The sequence below is a fragment of the Dipodomys merriami genome, unplaced genomic scaffold (assembly GCF_024711535.1).
Source record: "Dipodomys merriami isolate MVZ:Mamm:240054 unplaced genomic scaffold, mDipMer1.0.p SCAF_26, whole genome shotgun sequence".
Taxonomy (NCBI): Eukaryota; Metazoa; Chordata; class Mammalia; order Rodentia; family Heteromyidae; genus Dipodomys; species Dipodomys merriami.
In genome coordinates, this window is record NW_027204048.1 from 5,159,469 (window position 1) to 5,187,261 (window position 27,793).

The following is a 27,793-nucleotide window of genomic DNA, read 5'->3' on the forward strand; positions in this document are numbered from 1 at the left end:
CATCATTTGGAAATTTTTATTTAATTTTTCAGGGCCACATGTGGTGGTATAGGCCCATAATTCTAGCTACTCAGGAGGCAGAGTTAGAAATAAAGGGGGAAAAAAGGGAAAACTTTATCTCAAAAACAAGATGGGCATAGTGATGTACAATTGTAATCCCATCCACTCAAAACGTGGAGGTGGAGAGGGTCAGGAACAAAACCAGCCCAGGCAACAGTACAAGACCCTATCTGAAAAATGAACTAAAGCATGAGACCCCGAGTTCAATCCCCAGCACTGTGAAAAGAAAAATAAGCACTACCTGTAGAAGTATTCAGTGAGCAGGGGCTACACACTGCACCCTGTCCTTGACAATGACCTTGCAGCACATCTGCCCTCCAGCCACAGCCTTAGCTTCATTGTTGCTGCTTTTCTCCTGCTTCCATGTTTCCCTTTGTGAAAAACCGGTACTTCAGGAACACATTCTGTCAGATCCTTCACCCTGCCCTAATGTGTCCTCAGAGTTTTGCTCAGCTCAAGCCAATTCTCCTGAAACAATGATGCAGACAGCTGAAACTGAGCAGGTGAGTTCCTGAAGTGCAAAGCGTGTTGGTCATTCTCTGTAAAGCCACAATGCATTGGATTGATTAAAAGCAAGTTCAAGACAGAGCTGGGTGCTGGGGACTCCGCCTGCAGTCCTAGCTACTCAGGAGGATGAATGAAATCTATTGGCTCAAGATTCTAAGCCAGCATGGATAGAAAATTTCACACATTCTATTTTCAATCAACCAGCAAAATGCCAGGCCAAAGGTGTGGCTTGGGTGGTAGAGCACCAGTCAAAGCAAGCACAAGTCTGGAGTTCAAGCCCCAGCACCAGGGGAAGAAAAGATCCAACACAATATACAGTAATATTACGCGAGCGACAGATACAAAGTCTTTTCTATTAAAACATTCATTGATTAAACGCCATTGTTTGGCTTTAATCATCAGTCTCCACCTTGTAGATCAAATATGAAAATCTTTGCATGCAAGCTAATGTTCCAGGCACTTCAGATATGGTGAGGAATAAAACAATTAAAACCTGTCTTGCTGTTCTTTACGAGGTATGTTGAGTTTGATCCATCCATCCTGCCACACAGCTTTGCATTTAAGCTCAGCGCAACGTGTCTCCACCTGGGGTTCACCTGAAGAGCGGGAACCACGTCCTAGGGGAGACACTTCATTAGGCTTAGGCAGACATTCAGCATGCTACTCGATCCACATTTTGATAGATTTGTTAATAGATAAGAGCATCCCTCGGGGCTTTGCTGGCATATCATATTTCTGCAGGTATAGGCTGTATAATGAGTTCTTTGGGTCAGTGACAAGCCACATGTGTTGCTATGTTCGTTGGGTTGAGCAGAGCTGGAGAATTCCTCGTGCACAGAACCATGGGGCTGGCTGTCGTGTGGTGGTGTGGACCACTGCCTGCGTGCTTCGGGGACCACGCTCCCTGTGGTAGAAAGGGGTGCCCCATCAGCAGAAGAATTGCTAGTTTGAGGCCAGCCCGGTTTAGACAGTGAGAACTTGTAGATGGCTGATAGAATGACTGAGGGTTATTCACTCAGCAGCTCTGAGTGGTCAGCCCGGCCTCAATCCTTGTGGAAAACCTGTGTCCAGGACACCCACTGTCCACAGCCCACCCAGCAGCACTTCCATGTTCCTGCAAGTGTTCTGAATGAAACGGGGTCACGGATGGCCACGGAGTCTGGCCTCTGCAGTTCCACTCCTGTTGCTACAACTGCAGCCGCACGGGGAGCGGTGCATGGTAGTTCCAGGGGACAGACCACCCCATTATAACAAAGGCCACTCTATTACCTTTCAGAAGTTGTGGAAGTCCCAAGAGTCCCTTGTGCTAAGAGCTTCCTGAGACCTGGTTCTGGATGGGCCCTTGGGACTGATTCCACAGGAAGACTTCTACAGAATAAGAGGGAACTTCCGGCCGACCATGCATCCCCTGCCCCCCATCCTATTCTGAACAGCTGGTCAGACCGGATGTTTGGCAGAACATGGGCCAAGAGTGGGTGGACTCCTGGGAGTGACACACCCCCCATGGATCAGCAGCACCTGTGGCAGCACGGAGCAGCCGCGCCTCCCTAGGATGTTGGAGTCAAAGCGGAGCCTCCTTACAGCTTAACCCACAACTTGGCCTCTCTGTGGCTTGAAAGCCAAAGCATTTCTAAGGGATGAAGGCAGTCCACTTCAAAGCATGATCCTGCAAAGCAGCCAACTACCATGTTGCCCCTGCTGCCCTGGGCTCCAGTCTCTTGCCTGGATGCTGCTGCCCGGGCCCAGAGCAGCCAGGTGTGGTCCTGATTCTGGGCCCAGTGAATGAGCATGGAGGACGTGTGTGTGGGTTCTGAGCCCAGCATTTCCTTGCAGAGATTCTCCCCAGCACTCCACCTCTGCAGAGACAGGGAGGCGCCAAGCCCCAGCCTCAGGATGGGTTCCTGAGCCAGCAGGACTCATTCATGGTCTCTGAGTCCGAAGCCAACGTCTGTCGTAGGAAACCTCGTTACAGCCCAGCTCTACCGAGCAGCACACAAAATGGTCATCTCCACGTCCCTGGTCCATCCAGTGCCCCTCACATCAAGCAGTAGCACATGAAGGGACAATTCACCCACCAGCCTTCCTCCCCTTCGGCATCAGCAACAGAGCCCCGAGAATGTCCAGCCCCCCAAGTCCCCAGACCCACACAAGGGTGATCGCATTGCTTTTGATAGATTCCACTTAGCCAGACTCCCTTGCCCGCTTTCAGTGGAAAAAACACAAGCAATCTCTGCATGCTTGTGGTGTGTATCAGTTTACTACAGACGCTGTAACAAAGCACCACCGCGGCGTGGCTCACAGCACTGCAGCAGCTCAGACTCTGAGGTCCACAGAAGAAGGTCTGTCCCAGACCCGTTCTTGGCTTACCAGATAACTTTCCTCTCTGTGCACCTGCAAAGCAGCTTCTTGTTATACACCTAGCTCTGTGTCCAAATTTTCCCCTTTGTGTGCAAGGACACCAGTCAGCTTAGATGTGGGTCTCTCTTCGTAAAAACCCAATCTCATGCCAGGGAAGGTCAGATTTGGGGAATGAAGTGGACACTATACAGTTTCATTTTGCTTTTCCTTGGATCCACTGTTCACTTTCTTTTGGCTTGGAATGGTGGTAGGAGGATGTGAGGTGAGGAGCTAGGGCAGCCATCTTCCCACCATGAGGAGGAAGGACAAAAATGACAATGCCAGGAGAACATTTCACAAGATTTTGAACTGCCTGCTCCCATGATCCAAGAAGCCAGTAAGTGAAGGGTGTGTCACCTGCAGCCTCAGAAACAGAGCAAGTTCCCAGAACAGCCCACAATAGCTCTCCCTCCATCTCTGTAGGTGACCATCATGGTATCTTTAGTCAAGAGAGCTTCAACATTTGTGATACTCCTGGCCATTTATGACAAAAATAGACAATATGATGAAATCATATGCAGCATTATTTGAAAATCAAATAAGATGTTTGCTCTCTGCTTATTTATTAAGTGGCTCAGTATTACACATCTCCTATTTGTCAGCATTGTACTAAATCTAGAAAAGTGGGTAAAGCACCTGTCCCAGTGACTCATTCCTATAATCCTAGCTACACAGGAGGCTTAGAATTCGAGGATCCTGGTTCAAGGCCAGCCCAGACAAAAAATTCTTGAGAACCACACCTTCCCCCTCCTTCGCCACTTCCCCCCATCCCGCAACAACACACTGGAGCTCACTTGTCATACAAAGTTACCTGGGAGGCTGGAAACAAGAGAACTCTGGTTCAAGGCCAGCCTGGCTAGAAAAGTCCTGGACACAGTAGCACCTGCCTGCTTGTTATCCCAGTGATGACAGAAATCATATCAGTAGCAGGATGGAGGCTCGGGTGCACATCCTAAAATTAACCAGTGCAAAATGGCCAGAGGCATGGCTTAGGGGTGTGAAGCTAGTCTTGCAAGTTTGGGGCTCTGGGTTCAAATCCCAGTACTGCCAAAGAAGAGAATCACCATGACTTCTGGTACCTACAGAGGCAGAGCTGACTGGCAGAGCCACAGCAGAATCTACCACAGAAGAGACACAAGCGAGCCGGGCTGTGGTGTTCCTAGCTGGGAGGGGACCCGCATCCCCACCATGCCTGCTGGAGGAAGCTTAAAGGATGTTCCACCTGTTAAACAAGGCTAAAGCCTTTCATTGATCATTGTCTTCACAGAGCAAACAGAAAGCATGATCCGAGATTGATATGAATACTGTGTGCTCAGCACAGCCGACTGAAATCAACACCAGAGGAGAGGATTTTAAAAGTTGCAGATACACCATGTGGACTATCAAGTTCCATCATATTCACACTTCCGAACCCGAGCTCTGTCGGGAACATCTGCATGTGTGAGGTGCAAAGACACCTGCTTCAGAAGCTCTTTTTTTCTCCCTTCTTTTTGCAAGTGAGTAGAGGACATGTTGATAAAATAGCAGAACTTTTAAGAGAGAATCTTTGAAAGAGACATTCAGCTTCACAGCATGTTCTTTGCCTGGCTACCCAATTGCATCTAGAACGTTCACATATGTTGTTTAGAAACCACCAGTAGCCCAATCCCATCTCAGGCCTAAAAGTCTCTTCTCCCTTTCCGTGAGGAGGGGCAGCAGAACCGAGGATTGAACTCAGGGCCTCGTGCCTAGGAGGTAGGTGCTAGCTGCAAGATGCTGACAGCCACACAATATTCTCAGAATTAAAGTCTGAGCGCTTTTTTCCTGGAACAGCTTCTTGCCATGTGAGTAACCTGGGCAAGTTACTTAACTTCCCTAGCTCTCACTTTCCACTTGTAAAACAGAGTTAGGAGTTCCCTTGATCAAATGACAAAGATGGCATGGATCAGACTAAATATAGTTCCTTGTTCTCAGTAATCCTGAATAAATATGCTGACTTCATCCCCAGTCCCCAGCCTCCTCTCTCCTCTCAGAAATTAAATTGACATCTGAGAGAGGCAAAACCCAAGCTTCGGTTTTTGTTTAACAAAAGTTTTATTGAGTTGGGCACTAGTGTCTCACACGTATAATCCTAGCTGTTTGGGAGGTGGTGATCAGAAGGACACACAGGCCAAAGCCAACTCTGGCATGTATCCAAGACCTTATCTCAACTCACAGCTGGGTGCAATCATATGTGTCTGTCATCCCGGCAGCGACAGGAAGCCTAAAATAGGCAAATCGCAGTACAGGGCTGTACAAGGCTAGGACGTGGGATCCTATCTTAAAAGTAACCAGCAAAGGAACGAGAGGCGTGACTCAAAAGGTAGAGTACCAGCTTTCTCTCACAAACCCACAGCAGTAACACAAAGCCCTGAGTTCAAGCTCCAGAATTGTCACACTCACACAAAAATAAAATAACCAGCAAGAAACAGTGCTGGAGGCATGTGTGCTCCATGTTTTCTACAAGAGCTTAATTGTTAGCCTTCATCATACAATCCACATTCTGCTGAGAAGTTTTCTGGTGTGGTATTAAGGAGTGGCAAAGTGTCATTTGACTTCTCCATAGTTGAACAGTTGGCCTGCTCCTAAACAAGGCTTTCCTTCAGCCTTGTCACTGTATAGCCCCTTTTCATTTATCTGATGGCCATTCTCTGTCATTATGACCAAATGCTTCAGATTGCAGTTTATACACAAAGAGATTGATTCAGCTCACAGTTTGGAAGCCCAGGAGCAAGGTCCCAGAGATATTTGTTTGGCTGCTGCTGGAGAGAGGGGGAGACAGCTAAGCTGACTTGTCTTCTAACAACCCATTCTTTCTAGAATCAATCCATTCCCCAAAGAACTAGTCCAGTCTCCAAACATGGACATTAATCTCTTTGTGATGGGTCGTACCATGAAGGTCCTGGGGCTTGAATTTGGGACCTGGGCACGGTCCCTTAGTGTTATTTTTACCCAAGGCTGGTACTCTACCACTTGAGCCACAGCTCCATTTCTTGCTGATTAGTTGGAGCTGGAGTCTCACAGACTTTTCTATCTGGGCTGGCTTTGAAACTTGATTCTCTGGAACTCAGGATCCTGCAGAGTTCGGGTTATGTATATGAGCCCCCCAACACCTAATCAGACATGGTTCTTTTATTCTGAAGCAGAAAAATGAAACAACCTAAATATCCTAAGCAGAGGACTAACCCAACAAATAGATTTAGCTAAACAAATATTCTTAACCACTTACTTAAAATGGTAATGGGGATATTTAATGATACAACAAGCTACCCACAAGATACTGCTGAGCACCACAGGCCAGTGTGACTGTTTTTATAAAAGACTGTGCATGCACAGAAAGGGTTCCGAATGGGGATCGAAATACTAATGCAGCTACCTTTAGATCATAGGATTATAGCTGACGAATGTTTTCTTCCCTGCCTTGTCTACGTATGTGATTAATACTTATAAAGTCAGTGTTAAAGGTTTTCTCTTACAGGAGCTGCCCTGTGCTGGTTCACCAGAGAAGAAATGCTGGGATGTGCACATCTCCGAGGGTGAATGACCCCTCTAGTTATTTTAGATGAGGATGGGGCTGATCAGGGCTGGCAGATGGATGATGCTGTGTGCGCCTTGCTAGCTGGCCACCGTGCACTGTAATGGACTGGAAGTGCAAGAGGTGGGGAAGGAAACCCATCTGCCACAGCCCGCCATGCTTACCCCAGCCGGGAGGGACTAGCAGGGCTCTCTGCTCCTGGATAAGAGGAAAGTTTACCCTCCTGCTCCCCCCTCCCCCACCCCCGCGGCCATGACTCGGGTGCTAATGACAAGCAGAGGCTACCAGCAACAGCCCTTCGGACAAGCAGTGCAGGAAGCAATGCTCAGCCTGTGGATGGCCCGCTCTGTTCCCCATCACGATTGCTTAATGGTGCATGGCTTTCTCTGCAGACACAGGTGCTATTACAGCAGCCACAGGACGCCATAGCACAGGACGCCATAGCATCCCGTCAGGGAGGCTTGACCTTCACCTACTTCAGGCAGTCCCCTCTTCTCTAGTCAGCCCCCACCATTCCCTTCCCTGAGACTCACATAGATGGGACTCACCTCTGACTCAGCTTCTGCCAGGGGTGTGATCTTGAGGAAGTCAACTGCCTTCTCTGCACTTGGTCTTTGCCATCTATACAATATCAATAATAAGAACACATGCTTAGATTTCACATAAATATCCATTTATTTGCTCGATCACTCCTCTAGGTCCATGAGGTGGCTCACCTAAAGTTTGGACAGCTTGTGTTCTTATTTCTCTAGATGTTTCTGCTGGGACTGATTGCCCATGGTGAGCATCATGTGGGAGCAAGGAGGAGGAAGCAGAACCACACAGTGCGGTGTTCTTCAACCAGCACCTGTGGGTTGGCACACATCCACACAGGGATGGATGAAGTGTGGATGGGTGCACACATCAGGGAGTCTTACTCAGCCATGAAGAAGGAAGAAGCCGTGTCATCCAGTGGGGAGTGGATAGAACTATACACATTCTCTTCAGTGAAGTAAGCCAGTTCAAGGCTTACTGGAGGGCCAGTTCAAGGCTTGTGTGTTATCTCACATTTGTAGGAGGTGCAGAATTGAGGCAAAGCCAGACCAAACAGCCAAGGTCATGAACATAAAGGGGCCTTCTGGGGTCATGGGTAAGGAAATGGCAGAGGCAGTAAGAGAGGGGTAATATGATCCACGTACATTCAAATAAATGCCAGGAAATGCCATCATAGAACTCCTTATGGTGTCAGGGGTACGATTTAATGCTTACCAATAAAAAGCTTTTTAAAAACCCCAATCAGGACTAGAAAGAAGAAAGAAACTGGGTAGCCATTCAGCAAATGGAGTGGCCTGCTCTCTTGACCTCACACAACACTAAAACTTTTCTTCATAAAAATGATGCTCATTTCTACTGTGGTTATGACCATTAAACAAACGATACTGAGCTAATCTCTGGCAGGGTCTCTTTATCAAATGATTGCTCAATAAATGTCTGTTTGAGCATCTGTTAATAAACTCAGCTGTGGTTACCTATGGAAGATCATGGAAGCGTCCAGACATTGATGTTCTATTGAGGCAAATTACCACCATCCCTGGGACGGCCTCTTGATGTCACCCCCACTCCGCCCACCCACCCCCCACCCTGACTCCTGATCACATACAGCTAGACCAGAGACACAACTGACCAACTGAAGTCTCATCAAGGAGACTTGCTTTGACTGGATTGAGAGACACCTAGGAAGTTAGTAAAGCACACTTCTGGGTGTGTCTCTGATCAGTTTCCAGAGATAATTAGATCAGGAGGGCTCTGGAGTAATGAGTCACTTAATCCCTTGATAGAGTCAAAGTTTGAAGGATGTCTAGGGGTGATGGAGGTGTGGAAGGTGAGGTCTGACTGATGAAATTGCATCCCATGTCTAAGGGGTGGGGGAAGTCCCTGGGGTTTGTCCTTGGGGGCTGAATCTTTTCCTAGCCACTTCTTGGAATCTTTTCCTAGCCGCTTCCTCTCTGACATGATGTAAGCTATTCTGCTCTGTTCTCCCTGCCATGGTGGTCTGAAACTTCTGAAAGTGAGCAAACTAACGCTTCCTTCTTTTTAAGTTGTTTATGTCAGGCATCTGTCACACCAGTAAGAAAGTCTGTAACAGGTACTTAGCAGGGAAAGTGCTTCCCACCTCTGTCTTCAGTTTATATTTGTCTTTGCTTGGTCGGAACTGTCACCCAGCCTCCTTGAATTTTGGAAGGACAGGACTGATGGATAGACATCTGTGAATGAGAGAAAAGCTGTCCTCTAGAGAAACCTCTGGCCTAGAACTTCAGTTCCAGGCTCACCCATGAACCCCGATCTACAGCGAGTACACTGAGACCCGGAAATCTGACCTAACTTGAGTGATTTTGTACTGCTGAAAGTACAGATCTGGGTTTTTTGAGGTTTGAAACACTCAGGCTCTGCCACAACTAAAATGTTCCCCTAGAGAAGCCTCCAAAAGAGGCAAAAATCTGTTTATGACGAAAGAAAACATGTACATTACACACAGGTGTACACATATGCATACATATACATGCGAAACCTGCACTCCAACATTCTAGAAGTCACCGGCAGCTTCGGATACATGGTCTGAGCTTTGTGCCCACAGGGGACTGACCTCAGCGCCCTGCCCCCTCTCTTCCCTCCCCTCCCCCATGATGCACCTATGTGGTGGTGCTGACATCCTTTGCATAAGGGGCATGGGGTCCACATGCAACTCATCCATCCTCCCCGTTCCTTCAATTGCCTCTACATTACCTTCCATCCCTAACACAAGGTCTGCACAGCTTCATTCCTGGGGATGTAGCAGAGTGCTCTGTGTGTGGCAGGTCTGCATTTTCTTCTTCAGTAATTCTAAGATCTCTCTCTCTCTCTCTAACTTTTTTAAAAATCTGCAGTTGATTGGATGCTCAGACCTCACAGATGGTGAAAGCCAGCATGTGTGTGTGTGTGTGTGTGTGTGTGTGTGTGTGTGTGTGTGTGTACATGGGTATGTGTGTATATATGTATATGCATGTGTGGTTTCTAATATGCTTGAATTCTGCTGGACTTGGGGGTTGCATGATGCCATCATCTTTGGCTCGCATCCCTAAGCTCACTCAAAAACAGATTAAAAACGTAATGAAGCATCATCTAGTATACATTGAAAAGGGTTTACTACCACCAGAAAGCATGCAATATTTATTCGAGTGTCTGCATTTCCATTTCTGAATAGATGAGAATTAATTTTCACCCTCCACAGATTGTGAGCCACAGCCCTTAGTTAAGAGTTCTGGAACGGTGGCTTTGGTGAGACAAGGTACAGCGACAGAGACAAGCCGCGGAGGAGTCAGCTAACTTGAGATGGATTCACACAAATTGCCAGCTCGGACTCTTTACAAACTCCTTTTTCTAATAATAACAGGGAAGAGTAAACACAGACTTGAAATTTAGGGCAAGAAAATTAGCTTCTACATGAACCAGCTTTACTTTCTTTTTTTAAAAAACTAAATGTCAAAAAGGGAAAGGAAAAAACAACACAAAATAATGTAGAACTTCCCCTGACAAGAAATGCATAGATAGTAGCGGGTCCTATATCTGTGTGGGTTTCTAGATCTTTCTCCCTTCTACACCTTACCATGCTCACAGAGGGCCACCATCCCAGTGTTAATACGCAGCAGCCACTGTCACCAGCCACACAAGGATGACTCAAGGTGACAATATAAGAAAGTGAAGGAAGTGGCGCTGTGGCTCAAGCGGCAGAGTGCTCGCCTTGAGCTGAAGAGCGCAGGGACAGCACCCAAGCCCAGAGTTCAAGCCCTACGACCGACCGGAAAAAAAAAATGAAGCACGGTTGGAGCCAGAAAGCCAGCCAGTCATCAAGTCATCCGCCTCCAATCCACAGATATACCTTCCTTTCCCTGGAGTCCTTCCTATTTAGAAACCCAAGAGGATTGGAGGAAAGCTGCTTGTGCTGGCTGTACTATGTGTTGTTGTTGATGTAAGACTGCAGCTCTGTGGTGCCATGTTGGTCTTAATCTCTGCAGCATCTGTATCAGGGCAGGGGGCTTGATGATCCTTCCATTACAGGGTATGGGACCAACAGATGATTATAACTAGTTGCAGATGTATCTCTAAGTCTGACAGAAAAAGCGTTCAACAAATTCTAGATAAGATCTACTGAAGTGATCATTTGTAAAGTATATGACATTAAAACCCATTTCAGCTAACATGTGTATAGCTAACATATCACGTGATACCAAGCGCCTGACCGCCCAGCCAGACTCTGCAAAAGAGTGCTGCGGCTTTCTCAGGGAGGAAAGCAATGCTGGCTGCTGCCTCCTCAGTGGCGGCGCTGCCAGCAACTCCGTCTCCCCCACTGGCTTCCCGCAGGCCCATTTCTGGGCCAGGAGGCTGAGGCATCACCCATGATGGGTCACTCTGAGGCGGTGGGTGAGCAAAGTGGGCCCACGTCTGTGATGGAAATCAAGTGAAGAGCTCTGTTCTGTGAGCTCACAGATCTGCAAGGGGCAGGCTTGGGAGCTCTACAAGGAACTTTAAGTTTTCTTTCATTTAAGATTTGCTTGCATTCAAAGCAAGCGCCATAGAAAGCTTAAGGCCTCTCTTCCCAGGCTTTCAGCTTCTCCCCTCTCTCTCTCTCTCTCTCTCTCTCTCTCTCTCTCTCTCTCTCTCTCTCTCTTACACACACACACACACACACACACATACACACACGAACACACATGCCTATGCAAAACCTAGACAAAGAGAGAATATAAAACTACTTCTGTGAGAATGTGGCATGAAACTAAAGTAAAAATAGAAGCCAGCAGGCAGGACAGTGCAATGCTAAGGGGCTCTCCTCTCCCCCCTCTGAGACAGCCAGCCACTGGGTCTTCTAGTGAGCAGCCCCCAAGCCCCAGGGCCTGGAAAAGAGCCCCAAGTCAGTTCCAGGCTTCTATGCCTTCTCTCACACTCTTACTCCCTGGCCTGGCCACCTTCCTCTCCCAGTAGCAGTCAATCACTGGGCTGGTTCTACTGACCTCTAACGCCCTGTCCAGTTACAGTCTTATCTATTGTCTGTAGCTATAACTGGCTACCCACACACTGGGTAGTTTATGTATTTATTTAGAAAGGAGGTTGACTCTGCTCCTGGTCTTAGGACCTGGGAAACCAGATGCATAGGATGAACATCTACTTTACATCTCTGTCTATCTCACAGGGCGGGAGCATCATGCAGTGCCAGGCAAGTTCGAGTCTCTCTTCACTTTCTTAGAGAAAGTCCTTAATACCGTTACGGGGAAGGGGCTTGCTTTCATGGCTCATCTGACCCTGATCACCTGCTAAAACCTCGCCTCCAGATACTGTGGGACTGAGTTTCCAAGAGATTAATCTTAGTTGTCAACTTGATTGGACTGAGAGATACCTTGGAGACTGGTCAAGCATCCCTCTGGGGATGTCTGTAAAGGTATTTGCAGAAGATGGTTCATTCATGAAAGCATTGACTTCATCAGTGGTTTCAGCCATTGGCAGAATGCATGGTAGAAGGTGGTCTTGGCTGAACAAAGTGGGTTGCCGAGGCTTCTGAAGGACTCACTCCTTTGTCCTGGCCCTTTCCTTTTTACTCCACATTTGTGGCTACCACAAGGTGAGTAGCTTCACTCCACCATGTTCTTTCCACCATGATGCCCTTTCTCATCATGCCCTACAATCATAGAACCATATGACCACACTTCTGGACTATGTCCACACTACAGAGGTTATCTTCAGACTCTCGTCTGACATGGAGTACCACTCTGTGGGAGCCTCTCAAGGGAGAGGGGCGGCACCTCCACATTCCTACTCCCTACATGTGCCATGACTACCTGAGCCCGCTGTGTATTCAGCCACAGTACCTCCTTGGGGCAACCTATCACATTTCTACATCTGTTATTTGGTTATGGGACATCTCAGCATATCTGTGACCAAGCTAGGCATATCATATCTTGAAAAAAGCCTTACACATTTTAATAATGTAGGATATAGTTCCCAACCAAACGCCCAGTTCTGTGTCCGTATAGCTCCTCTCTGGTTGGAACTACACAAGAGCTGAGAGATGCCAATTCTAAGCCTATGTTCTATTCCTGTGGCCCACTGGCCATCCCCCTGAATGTCCAACACACTTGACCCTTCCCTCGTGAGCTATTCCCGACTCATAGCCTCTGCAACCCTTCTTCATCACCTTCCCCTTCACTGTTCCGACGCTTTCCATGAATGAGAAGTCACTGCCCTGCTCCACATGCCCAATCTCTGGGGCAGAAGCCCCATGCCGATCTGCTGGACTAACGGAGTAATACACTCTTACCTACTGTGTTGTCCGACTCCTCCGTGTGTTCTGTAGAGGCCCAGCATGCAGAGCTTGGAGAACTTCCCTTTGTTTATGGGGAGCTGATTCAACTTTCCTCTTTGCAACGTCCTATCATAGACCTATCTTGACGTTCAAGAGAGGAATTCCCATCTGCACAGCACTTACTCTCCGTCTCTCTTACACCTGCCCTGGGAGGGTATTCCAGGAGGGAGGTCAAAGCCATCCTTTTTCAGTAGATGTTTGCTAGACAGAGCTTGGTCTCCAGTCCCCTCCAGTCTTCAGAGAAACTGTCTTTGTGGCATGTCCCGCTGAGCCTGCCAGACCTGGGCCCCACAAGCCGGCTCCCCTCAAACTACTCATCTGTGAAATCCTGAACCTCATGCAGGGCTTTGCTTTCTCCCACAACTAGCAGCAACTGTCTATGTTCTATTTTAAAAAACAATGCAGAAAGAGAAGCTATTGGTGAAGAAGCTATTCTTGTTCGTTCAACTTGAGACAGCCGTACCCATGATCTGTGCGTTGACACACTCTGGATATGGAAAATCTCCACACACAGGAAGAAAACCGACACTTTGATGGATGTCTTCTTATTTTTCTGTCACTCACTTAATAACATATCTTATTCCCAACCATAATGGCAAGCAGTTTTAAATTACATCTTGTAGGAAAGAAAATAAGTTAGAAATGGTCCTTCTTTGCATAATCTTTTCACTGCAATCACTTAAGAGGAGCGATGCTCTCTGATACACCTATAATCCTAGATATGCAGAAGGCAGAGATGGGAGGATTATAGTTCAAGGCCAGCCCTCATGAAAATGTTAGTGAGACCCCAAACTCAAAAAGCAGCTAGCTCAGATTAAAACCCACTGTGGGGGTGGGGGTGGGGGAAAGGAGCCCACTCTGATTGAAAACATTGTATATGCATGTGTGAAACACCATGGTGAAATCCTATGGACAATTACTACATGGTTAAAAAGTGAATGACAGGAATGTAAAACAAGTGCTGTACAGAGTGTGGGTACTAGTGTTAGACTCGCTGCCATCATGACCAGATCCTAGACAATGGGAGGGAGAAAAGGTCTGTGGGGCTTGGGACTTCAGAGGTCTCAGTCCATCTTGGAACAGGGCAGAGCAATGCAGCTTGCCTTGCGGCTGGCAGGAAGCACAGAACAGGAACACCTGTACACAGGGCTTCTGCCTTCTCCTTTGGAGCCATCTGGCACTCAGCCTGTGGATGCCACCACCGACATTCTGGTAGGTCTCCCCCACCTGCACCTAGTCCTCTCTGCAAACACTCACAGACACACACTCCTGGGAGCATCTCTGTCCAGCCAAGTCAATAACCCAGGTGACAATCAAGAGTAACCATCACAGGTGTACTCCAAACCCTGCTTCTTCCCAAGTTGAGCCTTTCCTTTCATCATTGAAAAAAATGTGCCAGGTTTCCAAACCAGTAGACAAAGACAAAAATAGAAAGATTGTACATATATATATATAAAACTGTTACCTGCACACAAGTTAGGTTAACAAGGAATTATATGCATGCTTTAACCCAAATTAAAAGGTTACTGAAAGGTATAGTAGGTAACCTTGGGACCACTTTGAAGCTGAGCCTTCATGCAAATTAGATCCTTCCCTCCCTCTTGCCTGGAGTCATATTAAACATCTTCCATCTCCTTGGAGCCTGCAATAATACCCTTTCTGCAAGCTGGCAGTAAGGAGCTCAGCACAGGCAGCCTTTCAAACACTGATCCCGTACAAAACACACAGACACAGACTCGGACTAAATGCCACTACTAAATGTGGTTTTGACTTAGTAGCTCTGATTTTATCTTTTGTACTGTGCAAAGAAAAAAGGCAGGAATGTTTTATCAGCAGCTACACGGGTAAGCATATTGTACACTTCAATTAGACTCCCTTTATCTAGGGCTGGCTCCTGCCTCAAGTGAAACTCTGCTGTGTGTTTCTGGCGTTCCCCAGGCAGGCGCACGCGGCCCATGTTGAGGGCTCCAATCTGCTTTATTAAACAGAAAATTAATACAATGCTATTGTGTCAGCTGGCAGCTTCCTGAACGCTAAGGCTCTTGCAGGTTTTTGTATCAAGACCATATTCCGACTTCCGGGAACTAGGAACCTGGGATTTTAATGGACATGCTTCCCACAGGGAAAGCTGCCAAGGTTCTATGGTCGGCCCCTGCCTGCCACCACTTAGTGCCACCAGACGAGTAACTGCATGAAGCTAGCTGAGACTGGAGGGGAAAAAAAAAAACATGGAACATTCAGCAGGACATAGTTAAGCTTGAGACGAAGCCACCCCTGAGCTAATGCACAAGAGCCATGATTCATGGCACTACCTGAGAGGATCATGGCGGCTTTGTAGCTGCACAGCCATCAAATCCATGGCCACTTAGGATGACTGGCTGGATGCGTCCCATACCCATCTGGGTAGAACAGGGCAATCAGCTGAGAGCTAAGACTTACCAAGTACAAACTGCCCCTCCCAACATACCACTTATCCAAGTGTCACCAGAGGTAGAGGCTGGGTACCACAAAACTCAACCACAGAATGATCAGTGCATTCAAAGGGCTGCTAAGCTCCATTCCAGAAGTGTTTAGAAGGGGAAAGGCTCAAAACACAGAGGGGTTGCGTGCTGGCGAGCCCCCAGGTTAGCATGCTTACCAGCTGAGCATCTGCCCTGGACAGGAGCTAGCAGCTAGCATTGTGCCAGGCCTTGTGCAGAGAATCCAAGTCAAAAAATCTCATTCGGAAAATGAACTTTAAACAAGGATTTCAATGAAGACTATCATCTTTCCCATCTCTATTATAACGTTCATCATGCTTAATTCCTTAATTCAATCTACAAGCATTTATTGAAGACCTACTACATGCCAGGTGATACCTCAAAGAACCCAGTCATGAGAAAAGCCCAAAGAAAGTCTCACCTCATGAAGTTGATGTTCTAGGGGACAGGCAGGCAGGAAACAAGCTAAGTAAAGTGCAGTAAACTATGTTAGAAGGCCATACACACAACACAAAATACAACAGAAGTAGGGGATGGGAATGCTGTGGGTAGAGACCCCACTGAAAAGGCCATATTTGGGCAGAGCTTCAATGGTCCAGGATGAACCATACTGCCTACTGCCTAGCATAGCATCCACACAGGTCTGAGAATGCCTCCATTCCAGCCATTAAGGTAAACACGGAAGGCTGGGTGTGGTGGTGCATTCCTATGATTCCAGCCACTTGGGAGGTAGAGATAGGAGAATCATGATCTGAGGTCAGCCCTGGGAAAATCGTGAGACCTTACCTGAAAAATAAACTAAAGCCAAAAAGACTGCATGTGAAACATGCGGAAGAGGATCTTTCTTGCATGAGTGAGGCCATGAGTTCAATACCCTGTTTTTTTAAAAAAAAAATGAGTGCACAGAGTCCACAGTGTTTGAGCTGAAATAGAGGTGCTGAATCTATCTAGTGCCATCTTGGCCACGTGGTGGATAAGGTATTGGGTTTAACTGGTACCATCCTGTCTTCATGATGGAGGCAGGGAAGTCCCACCTCCCAGATGATGGGCATGCCGAATTCCTAGAGGAAGGGGTGGGGTTTTGGAACATAGGTTACTGGACCTGCCAGTCTTGGGTCATGAACTTTCAAGGTCCCTGTAACCCTGCCCCCTAACCTGACCCTGTTTAGTCCTGGACCAGCTCAGGCACACGGATGCTATGCCATTTTTTTTGTCCTGTCTCCTGGCTCTCCTCCACTTCAGCTCTCCATTGGAGCTGATCTGGTTTGTTGGTATTGTTTTTCTGTTCTTTCTTTCCTTACCTGTTCTCATGGCTCAATTTCTGACAGTGTTAGGTGTATTTGCAGGGCTACAGGTCTTTTGTGACAAGAGTCTACCTGCATTCACTAGCCTTCTAATAAAGACTCCCAATTTGACCTCTCAAAATACGCTTTCTCTGTTTTTCACCATATACCAAGAACCATGAAAGGGGAACCAAGAAACTTCAGCAAAGATGGTGAGAAAGCAAGGTGAGGAAGAGAAACTGAAATCTTGAATCTATGGACATGTGTTGGAGTTCTTGTTCTTCTGAACTCTGAGCAAAGCCTTCACCTTCTTGAGTCCTGCTCTGCTCTCCAGTCACAGAGCAATCACTGCAGCCACAGCCTCAGCATGTTCTGGGAAGATTATCAACCTCTGAGTGTGTAAAGTTCTTAGAAACCATGCTGCCCGCAGCCAGCTGTGTGAAAGTCCTTCCCGTGGCACCTACCACCATGGTTACTCAGTGCCAGGGGCTCTGTCTTCTCTACTTCTAAACCTCCAGCCCCAAGTCAGGGCCCGGAATGAGGCTTTAGAGTCACATGTTCCTGGCTATTCCACTGAACAATACCATTACTCCAAAGGTGAGAATTGTCCAGTCATCCCCGGCCTGGAAAAGGCAGCCAGGAATTTAGAGAAAACATGAGAAGCATAAAGGCACCTGTTAACCAAGCCTGTGAGGCCTTCCAAGGGTCTCAGAAAGAGGCACAAGGTGCCCACTGTGATGGGCGCTGCCCTCTGTAAAAGAAGACACGCTGGACCCTGCCCCCTGCAGACTGCTGCCCGCCCCCCACCCCCAGCCCCAGCCTGCTACTCATTCTCCATGTGAAGTCTGCACAGAGCGACTTCCTGCAGCCCCATGCCAGCCCCAGACAGAGCTGCAGCCACAGGCTAGAGGTCAGTTCCCATCTCCTCCATGGGATTTCTCTATTCCAAGTGGCAAAACCAGACATACTTTTTCTGTTACCCTGAAAGCCTGTGACGACGGTTTTCATGTCTCTCTGTCCTCAAACAACCTAGGGACAACTGATTTATGTGTCAGAACAAGCAGGGGAAGAGCTAAGGGAGATTCACCTCAGTAGCAGGCTTCTTCCCACCCCAGAAGGACGAGATGGCTCTGCTCCACATCCCAGGTGCCGGGTTAGGGTAGGGAGCATCTGGGGAGCCGTGTGGAATCCTCATACTCTCCACCAGCAAGTTTCAGTGATGTGCAAAAGGAAGCCCGTGTCTCTTGCATGCAATGCATATGAAGCTGATAGACCTGTCATTTTTTGTTTTTGGGGTCCAGTCATGGGGCCTGAACTCTGGGCCTGGGCACTGTCCCTCAGCTCTTCAGCTCAAGGCTAGCGCTCTACCACTTGAGCCACAGCGCCACTTCCGGCTTTTTTCTTTTTGCTTATGTGGTGCTGAGGAATCGAACCCAGGGCCTCAGGCATGCAAGGCAAGCGCTCTACCACGGAGCCACCTTCCCAGCCCCGACCTGTCATTTCTTCTCCAGGCACTCACACGTCCACTGTTGCATATTTATTCTACATTCAGTTTACTTCCTTCTCTTCTACCCTTCTCCCATGCTCAGCAATCCTCCCTCCCAATTTCCATCAACATCCCATGCACTTGCCCTCCATCCCCCTCCGTGAGCCCACCCGTTGCTCAGTAGAGCTGAGCTTCCCGGCACCCATGATTGTAAGGGACCAAGGAGACACACAGACAGGGAGCTGCGGGGGAGGCTCTAAGGCCACATGAGGAGGGTGGAAGGAAGCCCACACCTTTGCAGTCACCCCAAGGGTCTTATACTTCTCACTTCTCCTGCCCAAAGGTGCTCCAAGTCATTAGGGTATTTGGGGATGGTCATACCGCACCAAGAAGAAATGTGAGGCTCAGGCAGGAGCAGAGAATTCCACCCTGCCTCCCTCTCTTCATTTTAGTCTGACTTCACACTATCTTTTGTGACTCTGCAGAATCATGTTTCAAAGGAATACACTCCTGGCTAAATCAGCTTGGTCTTGGGCTCCTGAACCTGCCCTGGCCTTTGATCAGATTCCATGGGAATGTCCTCTTCATTTCATTCTGGTTTTGTCACAGCTCTTCACTCTAACCCCAGACCTTCCTCTAGCACCACTGCAGGTCCCTGCTCTAGGAAGTTGGCTTTTCCCCTTAATCCCACATACATGCACACGAATGGTCTGCTCAGGCAGGCACTGTGTTTGGCTGATTGTACCAACATTTGGTTCCTGGATCATGCACTAGTCAAGCTGGAGTTCCTTGGTAATCACAAGCAATCTGTCCTCCAAAGAAAAGGCAATAACAGGAATACAGAATCACTTGGCACAGGTGTTTGGGTGTCTCCAACTTAGCTCCAAGAAGAAAGTCTCTGACCAACAGAACTCTTGTTCCTGTTCTTTCATCAGTCAAGTTCTTGCTCACAGACATCTCTCTTCTAGACTAACTGGATGTACATGCCATCTCTTTATTACCAAAATCTAGGTAGGCAAACTAGGAGGTGTCTATTAGGCTGAGGCTGGGCCCTCACATGTTTGTTCTGAGCATGCTCTGGCCAAAGGAACTAGACAAAAAGACAGCTGGTCATGTCTGGCAGTCTCCAAGTATCCAGCAGTATGTTCACCTCTTAGAATAGATTACATCTGTGGCTGACTAATTCCACCCACTGTGTGTTGATTCAGACTGGCTGCACTTGCCATGGATCCCCCTAACACATCCATTGTCCTTCCTGAAAGTGGGGCAGTAATCAGAGAGGACAGTGATGGTGATGATGGCGATAGCAACGATGATGAAGGTGATGATGATTGATGGTAACAGTGATAATAATGGTGGTGATAGTGATAGTGGTTCTGATAATGGTGATGATAGCTGGCCTATTTCACAGCAATGTCATGATGATGACTAAAGTTTTATATATATTATGTTATATATGTTTGTGTGTATACAATTATACATGTGTTTATATACATACACACACTTATATATGCACATATAACACATGATATATAGTATATACATACACATTCACAAGTACCTATGTGTTTAATAGGTAAACTATAAGGTGACAGGCCAAATAGTACTTTTATCTAAGGAGTTTCAGTTCCCACTGCTTCTTCAGTGGGCATGTTATTTAACAGTACTGGGGGCCCTATTTTTCCACCTGACAAAGCCAAGGACAATGCTGCTTCTCCTATTGGTCTGCCAATAGGAGAATACTGGGGAACCCAGGCAACTATCCAGAGAGGCAGCTGCAGACATAAAGACATGTGAGCTGCAGGAGAGCCGAACGCAGCCCCGAAGTGTCTAATGTAGAGAAGCATGGCAAATCCTTCTGTAAAGCAAGAGAAGCCCTGTTCAATAGACTCCAGAAATCCAGGACACGCTCAGGTCTCGATTTTAAACCTGCCCAGGTGGATCTGCAGCAAGCTCATTCTGAGGCTAATTCTGATGTCAACAGCTATTTGTTGAGAATAAGTGACTGAGCAGGCAGAAGGAAGAGATGGTGTATTCTTACAGCACCAAGGCCATGAGATGGGTTCACTTCCCCTTTGCAATTAGCTCCATGCACAATCACTAGGCAGCACTGTCTTTACCAGTGCTATTAAGTATATCTGAATTACTGAGAAATCACTCACTGCAGCATTGTATTAAGCAGTGTGACATGTGCTATGAAGTGTTTGTGTTCGCTGAGCATCTCTGAGGGCGCGAAACACAAGCAGATGGAGTCTACTGTGCTTGTAGTCTAGGCTTCACACAGCACAGGACTCCATGTCCAGGTTTGCAGGCCCTGGCTTTCTGTCCACTTTGCACACTCAGAGCTCTGTGGGCCAAAGGAAAGCCCTGGTAGCAGACTCTCCATGGCAGAGTGGCTCTCTCTTCTCCCCAGCCTCAGTTTCTGAGCTGTCTCCACTTTGTGGGAAGTTATTACCATGGGCTAACGCTTCCTGCTTCCTGCTGCTGGGGTCAGCATCCTGTCTGTCATCCCAGCCACACAGGACCCATCGCTGGCTGCTTCAGGGGGGCTAGCACTGGGCTGCTCCTGCACAACTCAGGGCGCTCTTGCTGGTCCCCTTGGCAGCAATGGCTCTTCTTGCTCAGTCCTCCAAATCCCACCGCCCCTTCCCTTCCCCCCATCCCCCCGCCCCGTGCTTTCTGGCTTAACCTTAACACCATAAAAACTAATGGACTAGAGATCATGTTCAGCTCTCGAAGAAGCTCTCTACAAAGCTGTAGTGGAGAAAAGCCCAGCTCACTGGTGAAAATAATGACTAGCTTGGCTGATGACCAATTCAGATAATTGGCCGTAGACCTTGCTGCCTCTCATGGCATTCCCCGTCTCTCAGCAGGGAACCAGTTGATCAGTCCGTCAATACGTTTATTTTGTCAGCTGTCACGGGGTGGCGTGCACACGTCTCAGCTGGGTGAATTGAACTGAGAAATGGAAACCTGCCAATATGAGAATCATTTTGTTCCCATCCCAAGCCTGTCTTGTCACAGGTAGTTGCAAAGAATTTCTCCTGGCTTGGCAGATCTAAGCCATGACCTTGATAATTTAGCTCCTGGGTCCCTTCAATTATTACCAACAATCCCATACAGCTTCAAAACCATCTCAGCCCAGTAACTTCTACCCGTAAGATTTCTGTTCTGTGTTGTCCAATACCCTTCCCCTATCACAGGCAAATGCCATACACACACACACACACACACACACACACACACACACACACACACACACACAAACACACACACACAAACACACACACACACACACCCTCCCCCTAAACACAGGCAACAATACATACATACAAACACATGTAACATCAATTCTGACTGTTTATTTCTTATCACCAAGGAACATGCATATTGCACACACTCATCTATTCTTGTCTTTCGTTTTTGTGTCAGTAGTGGGCCTTGATTTCAGGGTTGCACGTGGACCCTGAGCTTTGTCACTCCAGCCAGTGGCACTGAGAAGGCAGTACATTACGGTGGAAGGATGCAGTAGTGCAAAACTATGCACCTCATGACCAGGACACAAAAATAAGTACATACACATATACATACATGCATGAAAGGCAGGCAAGCATGCAGGAAGGGAAGGAGGGAGGAAAGTACAGAGGAGAGAGAAGGAGAAAGGCAAGAGGGAGGGAGGGAGGGAGGGACGCAGGCAGACCTCAGCATCTCACAGTATCCTTGTAGAGCATGTCTCCCATAAGCTGAAACTTCTACTAGTGGCTGCTTCTTAAAGTTTCTACCACCTCCTAATAGCAGCAAGCTACCTTTGGGAGAACATTCTAGATCCAAACTATAGAACAAGGCCTTCTGGGCACAAAGAAGTATACAATTCACTTTCCTATCTGATACTTGTAGTCTAGGGGTGGTGTACAATTTGATAACACTCCATCCATTTGAGGTAGAGGAATGGGTGGAGTCTACAGAAACACATGAGGCCAGCAGAAGGACAGGGGCCTGGGCCAGGAGGAAGCAGCACTTTTTCCTGAAAAGGTAATACTGGAGCCCAGCTCTGAAGCAAATCAGGTCAAGGCCAAGTGGGGGAAAAACCGAGGGAAGCATGGGTGGGAGGCATCAGAAGGCAGGGAAGACCAATCTATACTTCTAGACTTGTTGGAGCCCAGACAGCAGGGAAGACAGAGTGCAAGGAAAATGGTGATGTAGAAGTGGGCCAGGCCCAGAAGGACTTTGTGGGCTGTGGACCAGGGCCAGGCCTGCCTCCAGGAAAGAAAGGAGAACCACTGGAGGACCGTAACCACCACACGAGTCATCTGAGAATGACTGTAACAGAGTGTTCATGCAGGTGGCAAATGTATGCAGGGGAAGGGACAAGAATCAACGCTCAGTGACCAATCAGGAGCCCACTGGAACAATAGAAGCTAAAAATAATGATGTGCCCAAATTAAGCAGAACATTGGTTTACCAAAACAGCACAGCGATATTCTCCTTCCGGCCAGTTCTCATTTGGTTCTCCCGGTGGGAGCCAAAAATCCAACAGCAAATTGCAGACATCTCTGCATGGATCCAAAGAAAGAGAGGCCAAGGGTACAGATGGCCAGGCCTCCCTGGATCCTGGAAAGAACATCAACAAATTAGCATGGAGTACGTGTTTCCATTTCTCTGGGATCTTGATGCTTCCCACAAGTCTACCCTTGGGCAAAGCTGGCAGAGGAGAATGGCATGACTGAACAGAACAGGAAGGAATCAATAGAGGTGTGTTTCAACCAAGTATATTTACAGATGAAGGCCATGGTTTCATAGTTTAACATCAGAACAAGGACATTTCCACCCATTTCCCACGTCTGCCATCCTTTTATTATCTTCTTTAGAGAAATGTTTAAGAAATATAGAACTATCTCTATCTCTTCATTCTGCTCAAAGAACTGAGTGGTTACCCCCCATCAGAAGTAGAATCTGGGACAAGCGTGAAACAGTCCACTATTTTCCCAGCACTGAATATTATAATTGCATTCTCTCCTGCCTTCCTCTCTTCATTTGTCTACCTCTTCCTCTTCCTCTCAGCCCTTATATCTCAGGGACCAGCTTCCTGGTATTCATTTTGTTAGACTGTCACTTAGTTGTTCTAAGGAGTCATACCATTTGAATTCTCCCCTGTACATACCATACTGCGGTTAATACATTTGTGTACACATGCATATAATCCTGTCTGTCTACTTGTATATTTATAAAGGAGATTGACCACACAATGAGAGAAAACAGGCGTCCTCTATCTTTCTGGGCCTGACTTAAACATCAGAGCAAGGGGATTTCTACCCAATTCCTATCTCAGCTATCTTTTTTATTACGTTCTTTAAAGAACAAGAAAGTATTGAACCATCCCTCCCTCTTCACTCTGTTCAAAGAACTGAGTGATTACCCTCCATCAGAAGTGGAATCTGGGACAGGCGTGAGACAATCCATAGCCTAGAATTTTAAGAGACCCTGGTCTTTTACTGACAGTGGAACTGGATGGTTGAGGGGATATATTTTTGGAAATGCTGTACATGCAGAATAAAAGCTAAGCAGATCTTGAGTGACTCACATTTGTTAGTCTATAAAAGCCATCACCAGGCTGTCAGGGTGCACATGGAGCTCTTCCCGCGTGCTCCCATTTTCTTGGTGAGCAATACACCGATCATGGTCAGTGCTCATGCTTCTGTCCATTGTGGGCTCACTAGCACTCTATATTGCATCTTCCCGAAGAAGGAAAGACAATGTACCACTGTCTGTCTGTGTGAGTTTAGATGTGAAATGTGCCCAGGGCCCTACCCTCACCAGTGGCTCCATCCACAGAAGACAGCTGAACAGACTGGATCTCCAGAGGTGATGGAATGGGAGGGTGTGGAGGAAGCAAGCTGTAGGGACATGCCCTTGAGGATGATGCCTTGTCCCACCCTTCTTTTCTCTGTCCCTCTGCTCCCTGGCTGTCGTAAGGTGAGCAGCTCTGCCCACCATGTCCTCTCCACCACAGGCCCGCAGCAATGGATCCAAGTGCACCTGGACTGAAACCTCTGGAACCATGAGCCACATCCATCTTTCATTTTTTAAGTTGATTTCTCTAGGTATTTTGTTGGGTGGAGGATATCAGACAGATGTTGGCTGCAGTGTCATACTTTCAGAAATCTCAGAACACTCGTCAGTAGCTAGCTTTGATCCCCCAAGTGATCAAACTGGACTCATTAGCACTCTGGGGTCAGGAACCTCTGAGATACCCTAGGGAAGAAAGACAGAGAACAGAGGCTGAGTTAGGAGGATCACTGTCCCAGATTAGTCAGTTCAAAGTTAGCACCAGACTCTACCTGAGAAACAAGCTAAAGGAAAATGAACTGAAGGCCTGTCTCAAGTGGGAAAGCACTAGCCTAACAAACATGGGACCCTGAGTTCAATTCTCAGTTTTAATTGAAATAGAATACAAAGATAAATGGATAGCTCTTCAAAGAGCTTAGGCACCGCAGGCTCAGCTCCTCCCGTAGCCGAGTTTGCATGTGCCTCTGTTTCCAGTCACGTCTGGAAATTGTACTCGCTGAATCTGAGTACATCTCTCTGCTTTACAAGTACCAAGGAGCTGCTTCCAGCCACTAACTTTTGAGTTAACTACTGACACACGGTTGGTTAAAAAAAAGAAGAGAGAAAAGCGATGCAAAAAGCATCACAGGCAGCTCTTCTTTCAAGTGTCATTTCACAGTGTTGAGCCCAGAATCTTGAGTGCTCTGAGCACCGAGCAAGTAGAACTCCACCGGCACAGCAGCCCGCTGCTCTGGAGGGCTGTGCTTGCCCTATCTTGAGGAATGTCAGAGGTAGAAGGTGGGGGGGGCGGGAAATGGGCAGTGAGGAGTGTGGGGAAAGGCAGTAATTGCTGTGTGTGTAAGAGCAGGGGGCTGGAGAGCCTGGAGGATGCAGCAATGCAAGCTGCACATATGTAGAGAAGGCTTTACTGCCTGGGGCCTAAGGTGGGTCCCAGAAGTTCCCTGAGCATTTGGGGAAGACTTCACAGTGAGGAACCCAAGGGCTGCCAAGGTCAGGCGCTCCTCCAAGTCTCAGAGACACAACGATGAGGAAAAAGGTGAGCTTCTCCCAGTGCGCACCTAGGACTGGCATAGTACCTTTGCTTGGAAACTTGTTCAAAGCCAACTTCTTGGACACCCCTTGCCTCCCAGTAATGAAAACATAAGCATTCGGGTCCCGGTGGCAGGGCCAGGGGTTGGGAATGATGACGATTGAAGATGTACTGCACTGTGATTCAGAGCCAGGATCACCCAGCATCCTGTGAAAAATGAGAAATGATCTGGGCACTGGTGACCTGTGACTATGCTGGTTAAGTACTTGGGAGGTGAAGATCAGGAAGATCAAAGTTCAAGGACAGCCCTTGACCAGCCTAGGCAAAAAGTGAGGCTGTACCTCAAAACAACCCGAGCAAAAAGGGCAGGACTGATAAGAGTGCCCGCCTAGCAAACGTGACGCCCTGAGTTCAAACCATAGCACTGCCCCCCGCCCAAAGAAAAAGACGAGGAAAAGAGAAATGAACCTGTACCAAATTCCAGCAGAGCTCCGGCTGACAAAATTTCTCTAGAATTGCTCGAGAAATATGCTCATGTTTTTCTAGAATGTGAGAAATGCTCTGTTCTAGCAAGATACCTGCTATCTCTCAACCAAAACCATCCCTCATGACTTTTTGTGTTGCTGTGAGGAATAGCTTAAAGGAAGGAATCCTTTGGCTCACATTTGCAGGTTTCAGTCCAAGGCTCCATGACTTCCGGGCCTAATCTGTGGTAAGGCAGAGCACTATGGCGAGAGCATATGGTGGAGTGAGGTTGTGCATCCCATGGTGGCCAGGAAGCAGAGGACAGAGGAGACCAGGAAGGGACATGGCCTCTAAGGCTGACCCTAAGTGGTGTATGCTCTTTAGCTCAACCCCATCTCCTAAGGTTTCCAGACTCTTACAAAGTACCACCACCAGCTGGAGACCAAGTGTTCAGCAGGAGAGGCTGTGGGGAGTACTTCATCTTCAGCCATCTGACCTCCATACCACATTCTCACCCCATGGACACCTCCCCCTGGAGCGCTGTTCAAATCCTTTTCCTTCCCACAGGAATGGCCTCTTTCCTTACCACCTCCCTAACCGATTCAGTTCAGCCCCCGAGGTTACCCAGCTCCTTAACACCTGTAACTGTCTTCTGCAGCTGTATGTTCAAGTGCCACCACGAACATCAAGTTTAAGTGCATGAACTCTGTAATTGTCAGTCTTCTATTATTACAACAAAATGCCAGAAACAGTTAACTTCATAGACAAGAGTATGATTTAGGTCACAGTCTGGAGGTTTAAAGTGCAAATGTCTCAGGGCAGACCCGGCCAGGGTTGCCTCTTGAGTTCATCACCTTGAACGTGGTTGGCAAACAAGTGTCAGAGCAAATGCTCTGCTCAGGGACGCAGAGAAAAGGATGGCCAGGATCCTAGGCTCCCTTCTGAGAAAACATTCTCTGATTTCACTTTGGTCTTTGAAAGATCCAAGAGGGTGATATTCCTCATGGAGCTGTCAGCAAGAGATTAAAAAATACAGAGTGTACAAAATACATGAAGTCACTCACGCTGACACCACACAGAGATGCACAAGCTTTCCAGGTGGTGTGAGCTTTTGGCAGTGTGTCGCACACCAGGGCTTAGAAGTCTTCTGTCATAAGAATCCTAGAGATCTTACACACAAGTAGGGGGATATGTTGTGGGGTAGAGAGGGCAGACTTCACAGGCAAAACTGATTTTGAATTTCTAGTTATATAATGGGCACACTCTGACTTTTGTTATTGGGCGGGGTGGGGGTGGGGAGATGGGAAGGGATAGGAAGGGGAAACAAAGGAGGAGGCAACAATGCTTGATAAGAAATGTACTCATTACCTTGCCCATGTCATTGTAACTCCTCTGTATGGTATTTTCACAATAAAAAAAAGATATATTGGGTTGTATACAAGTCATTTTTATAAAAAATAAAGTCAGAAAGAGGGAGGGAGAAAATAGCCAACTCTATGTGCTCCATTGTAAGGACCATCTGGATAGGAGATTCCAGGGGATTCCAGTTAGCCTACTGGCCTCTAGGGACGGATGGCATGTGCACATGGCTGAGACTGTGGCTGTGGCTGTGGGTGTGGGGTGGGGGGGTGGTAGAGCATCTGCCTTATCTATGCAAGGCCCTGATTCCATCTCCCTGACACAGCTACTGGGAACTAGGAACTAGATGGCAAATAAGTAGGTGCCATTCACTTATGGAGAGAGGTCTTTACCTGGGGCTTGTGACTATAAAGTTGGCTGGAGAAGAAAACCTTTTGTTTTCCTTTCCTAAAACGGAAGTTCATCCTATCCTTTAATTATAAAGATAGCCAGTGTTTGAAGTACTTGAGACGTCATCCCTAAAAGACATCACTACTGTGTTCACATCCCATCATACACGTGCAGATACCATGAGGTATCCGTTGTGATCATCGTGGTTCCAAATTAGGCTCCAAATGAAGCCACGGTGAGAACTTCTCCCAGCGTGTTAATGAAGAGGCAGACCTATGACCACACCACAAATTTGTTTTTGTCAGTGTGGTAAGTAGGTCAAACATCACTGGCTTCTTCTTTAA